Source organism: Tauraco erythrolophus, chromosome 11 (genome assembly GCF_009769465.1).
Source record: "Tauraco erythrolophus isolate bTauEry1 chromosome 11, bTauEry1.pri, whole genome shotgun sequence".
Taxonomy (NCBI): Eukaryota; Metazoa; Chordata; class Aves; order Musophagiformes; family Musophagidae; genus Tauraco; species Tauraco erythrolophus.
Window position 1 is genome coordinate 23777831 of NC_141475.1, and position 6000 is coordinate 23783830.

The window sequence follows — 6000 nt, forward strand, 5'->3', positions numbered from 1 at the left end:
GGCTAGTGTAATGATTCAATATGGGGATCATGTCACAGCAGAGCCAGCCTGCAAGGCCATCTTCAGAGAGCCCCAACCTCCCTGTGCTCCTGTTACGATGGATCTCTTGGCGACAGAGGAGCAAAAGCCCACAGGCAAGTGCCCACCAAGGTTCACCAGCGCAGTAGAAAACTCTTTTCCATGACATCATGCGCGGTGCTACGCGAAGCTGATCCACTGTTAACATCAGCCCTGTGAGCTTCATGGGGAGGAGGAGGCAGAGCTCCTCTCCCAGACACGATCCTTGTGCCCTTGGCACCCCAGGGAGGCAGAAGTAATTGTCCATAAGCTTCTCTGCCTGCCTCGTTTTCTGTCTCTCAGACACACACCTCGCACCGACACAAACCATGGCCAGAGCATGTGGCACTGCTTCAAGCTCAGGGCTGAGGAGCACTTCAGTAACAGCTCAATATATGAATAAATACAATAGGAAGCCACACTTAGGTTAATTCACAGTCAGGTGTTCGGTGTTGTGCCTAAAGAAGTAGTGCTCCACTGAACGCATGTCAGGATGATAGATTAGGGCCATTTTTATTTATTTATTTATTTTTAAGTATTTCACCTTAAAATGCAATTGGAAGATTGATTCTTTAGATCCTCACATTATATAGGGTCTAGGTCTTGAGTATAACTCCGCATGAAGGGAGATGATTCTCATCTTTCCCTTATGGAAATGCTGCGTATCGGAAAAGCTGACAAAGGGTATGAATAAAAGTAAGGTATGGGGAGAGATAGCCATAAAATTATGAATGCCTGGTATTTACGGAACACCGGTACACAGTACTATTAATCTATATTTTTGGTTGTTTTGAAACGACCTCTGCAAGGCAAATGTTTCTACCTGAGTGTACTCTTCATTAGAATAATTGTTTTTATTTTGGGGAGGACACTGAGGTTGTCTATTCTTTTACTGTATTCTCTAGCATATTATATTCATGGAAAAACATATTTATTCAGAACTTCATTTTGATTTAATAGAAAAATAGTTCTTGCCACAGCAATGTAGAATACTCATTTTTCTCCATGTGTTGATTTTTGGCATATAAATGCCAGAAGCCTCTGTTCTCTTTCTTTATCAAGAAAAACTTGCCTGAGATTAATTTCCTCATCATCTCTTCCTTTTAAAGTGGCTGTTTTTCAATGCCATTTAAAGACAGTGTTGTGATAAATTCCTGTTTTCAATGTACAGATTTCAATGAAAGAGTCTATTCCACAGCAGTAAAATAATTGAAACCAAATGGAAAGGGGCAAAAAAAAAAAAAAAAAAAAAATCAGGTACACCACTACTCCAGCCAATCGTATGAGAGGTGCCTTCATGTATTTTTCTTTCTAATGACAATTATTTTTGAAATAAACTAATTGCAAAAGTTTTTAAAGTTTTTATAGAGTGCAAGGGACATGTTTCTGACATTGCTTCTTTATAATTGCAGGTTGGACTAATTGAAGACTACTTATATCGAGCAGAAGACGCTTACTTACAGAACAAAGGACGGAAAACCTCTGAAGATGGAAACAGCCAATGAAGAGGACTCAAGAGGAATATTAGAGCATAGGAAATATGAAACTGTCCCTCACCAGCCCTAAAGACATGGTTACATAGCGAATAAGAAAATAAATACTCTAGATATTTGATAGATAGGTCAAAAAAAAGCCCCCCTTCCACTTAATGAGCCTTCCCCTCACTAAGGGGTATCTTCGGTACCTCTTAACTATCTAGAATAAATGTTCCTGAAAGGTTTATTTTAAATTGTCTTGTTTATTTAAATAATAACACCCAGCCAAAAAGGGGTCTGTATTTTCTGCTCTGAGAATATTCTTCATTCAAACTCTATGAAATCCTCCTGGTTTGATTATCACCCAAGAAGCACCAAAACCAGGGATCCCTCCATGTCAGCTGACAGGAATTCAGCCTCACATTGCCTTCTTTCCAGGTTAATACCTTCCTTACGCTATAGATATTGGTACAATCTGTAGATGAAAATTGGCATCCCATGCCTTAGGGCTGCAGCAACTACAAGGTCAAGAAACACAACACTATGAAAAGAGAAAGAAAATTTAAAAAGGAGCCCAGGTGTTGCCCCATGCATAAGAATGTGAAGCCCCTCACTCTCCTCTGTGCCCTCAGGATGGTTTTCCCCCCATTATATGGTAATTTTGGGGGTTTTTAGATGCACTAACACTCCAGGAAAGAGAACAACTACACCAGCCTTCTCCAGTGCAAATCTGGTTAAGGATATGCGACACATTTTGCACTCCCACGGCAGCAGTCTGTCATGTAGGCACATCTTACATCGCTTTGGTCTTCAAGGAAGGGGAGCACAGATTCCCAAATCCCCTGAGACCTGTCATCAGCAAGCAAAGCAACGCACCTACTTTTCAATAGAGATCACCTTATCAGATGATGTTTGACAGACATCCCTGGCTGACGGGCGCAGGCTGTTCTGAGGCTGGCATTCCCTTTTTGTTCACCCTGTTTACTTTGTAAGAAAATAACCTCATCCTATAACAACAGCGTTCAGCTCATTACATTTTCTCATTCAAGGGTGACTTTAAAACAAAAAGATAGAAAGAAAGGAAAAATCCAACCCCCACAGCCCTAAGATTTAATTAAAAATCCAGGACCTCAAAAGGTATTTAGCTACTTAATTCCCATTATCTATTTATCACAGATAGTAGTCTATATCCTACGGATTTTTGGCTGCTAGAGACCATCTTGCTAGGCTCTCATAAAAGACTTTTGAAGGCTGAGAAAGAACTGGCAAAAGCTTTGATGGTCCTTTGTTCATTACTAACAGAGTAAGTATAAAGAAATCTTTTTGAGAAAATCTGAGCTAGCTTGAGCTCCTTAAACATGTGGGACAGAGACGAAGAATTATTGCCCTTTGGAGACGGCATTATTTTGCTATGGAGTTGGTTTTGTCAGATGAAGTTTTATGACAGATAGTGGCAATCATCCATCTTTGATGAGCAGACACACACTAAATCAGAAAGACTGCTCCCCACGGATCATCAAGTCACAGTCAACACACAGTTTGGTAAATCATGAGGCTCTTAAGCAAATACTCTTAATTTGACGCAAGCTGGCTTACAATTCTGCCATGTTTAATGCAAAATCAGGTATTTTTACCTAGAATGATGAAAAATAATAAAGAGCACTGAAAACAGGTGATCTTTGGGAGTAAAAAAGCAACACTGCCAGTGAAAAAACAGTTGTCTGTGCAACACAAACAAGTTGATCCAAGCACACTGAGAAAAATGTGCCAGTCTCGTCACGGAGCTTTGCGAGAGACCCAGATCCGAGACAAGATGTGACATTTCACTTTTCAGATACCAGGTAGGGCGGAAAACCTGTCTTGCACTGCAGATCAATACATCACTGAGAGAGAGAGGCCAGAGCCCAAATCAATCTGTTAGGTGACGGAAACATCTAGGCCAACACCTGGCTACAGCGCCCTTTAGCCTCTCTGGAAAGCCACAGACTAATACAGTTGTCAGGAGATGAAGGTCCGCTATGAAACAGCACAAAGCAAACACGAAAGGAGCCCCTGTCAGGAAGAAGGGCATTGCTATTTTCCAAGAATACCCATCTGTAACGCACAGATTCCCAGGTCCAGATCTGTGTATCTGCATAGTATTTTATTCAGGGCTCTTTCAAAGTCATTTTACTCCATGAGTATACTACATCTTTGGTTGGACAATGGGGAAGAAGTGCCCATGGGGGGAATTTCTGATGCTTGCTGCATGCAGAATAGTAAAGCATGAGATTCACTAGGATCACCTACAAAAATTAAAACGCATAATAATCATTAACTTGCCCTTTGAAGAGACTGCAGACCATGTTATAATGATTCTCTGGCCTTTTAGCTGGCAATTTCTATAGGATGATGACATATACCATGGCTCCTCTCATTCAGGAAATATTATTACAAGTTGAGCTTCATTCCTCATCCCTGTTTTTTTGAAGGGCACGTTAAAAACAGCCTGGCCCATGGTCACTGTGGCCATTTCAGTCTCATACACAAGGACACATCTGAGGCCGGTCCCCAAGAGTTCCACTTTCAGGTCACTTGTCTTTCAAAGTCTAGTTGCCAAATGAATGATGGGGGCTTGTTTCCCTCCATCACAGAATTTTTTTGTCACAAAAAATGATTTATCTGTTGACAGCCAGGTTCACTGGCCTCAGGCAACTGATGTCAGTTGAAACCACTCAATGAAAAGCAAAGAACACTATAGCAATATAAAGAAAGGAGGGAAAAAAAAAAAAGGTATAAATACCCTCTCCTCTAAAACTGCCTCGTAACTCTCTTCTGCTTACTGTTGCAATCTTTGCTTCCTTGTAAGTACCAGAACTTCTGTACAAAGCCCTGGAAGGGACAATGAGCACAAGCAGAGTCAGCTCCTTCAGGTTGTAGGTATATATTTACTGTTGGGTTAGAACACTAATTAGGACTCAGAGAAGGTAGACCAGGCAGTGGTTGGGTCTTAAGAGACATTTTGCACTTTAACTATTTGTGAAGTCTCTCCTGTCAAAGGGGTGTGGTGAAAACTCATGAAAAATACAAGGTTGTAATTCAAAGTGATGGAGAATGGGCCTACAGCTAAAGTACTAAATTAAACACGTCACCAGAGGAAGAAGATGAGATGCAGTTATGACATCCAGCGATAGGGATGAAACAAAGAGATGCACTAATGGCATCCACTGCTAGGGATTAAATCAGTAACCTGTTGTTGCTAATCTCCCTCTGCAGTCAGTGAGAGGGACAGTCCTCAGAAAATAATTCTGAGCACCTCGGTCACACTCCTGCCTCTGCAAGTATCTCCCTCTGCCTCTGTTTCATACCGAAGGTGAAGAAGAAAATAAGGTTTAGATCTAGTTTTCCTTCAAATTTGACCATAGAGATTGCAAACTCCTGATAACATGGACTGCCTTACAGTCCACTCTAGGTGGCCACTCTACAAAGCAGCATATTAATATCTCTAAACAAAACACCACTTAAAAAGGAGCCTTATATTAAGAAATCAATAAACTAATCATGAGTTTATCAAGACAGCAGACCTGAGAGGGATATTAGGCACCACACAGTACTTCCAAAACAAAGTCCACGGCTAAAACTAGAAGAATCTGTATACACTGTATTATACTTACAACCCATCTGAGATGTCGTACGAATGGAACCTGTTGCTTATTCAGTGGCTAGATGGAATCACGCATCTTTAATCTCAAAAACCAGAACAGCAGCGGACCACAGTTTTACATTTTTCCATTTGAACTACAATCATTGTCACAAGAGCCAACTTCACACTGGGCCGTTTCTTGTTCTTGTTGCAATTCATCACGAGAAGACACAAGATGTAAGATACCTCAGCAAGGCATAGTCCATGAATAATACAGCGCTTTACTTTGACCTTTTCAGTTTTCTTTGTAGTGTGATTGGCCAACCGTTCCCATCCTCTCCTGTTAACCACCCCATTAACCTGGGAGGAGAAGGTGGAACGGACAGACAATTAGCCAGCAGAATACTAAAAAGGTTAACACAGGAGCGCACAGCCCTGGCTTTCTTGAGTTTTAATGGGTATTAAGATTCTGCAATCTCTTTCCTCTTTCAAAGTCTGCAGGGAAAAAATAAGAAATCACACAAGATGAACTTTGTTCTCATTTCAGATTATAATCATGTAGTTCCTTTCAGATGTCACACTTGGATGATTCTAGTTTATGCGTGAATAAACCGAGAAGAATGTTTATTTTTACCCCTCTCAATATGGAGAATATTCAATTAGAGCAGTGAACTTTTTCTTTGAAGCTGGTCATTCTTGAGAAAAGGAAAATTGGAGAAAGTAGAGGCGAAAAAGCTCCATACGGCAGCGTTCTTTAGAAAGGTCACACTTGCTACGCTAACTACATGAGCTGAGTCATTCCAGTCATTTCCTAGTCAAAGAGAGGAAATGGTGGAATTTTTCCAT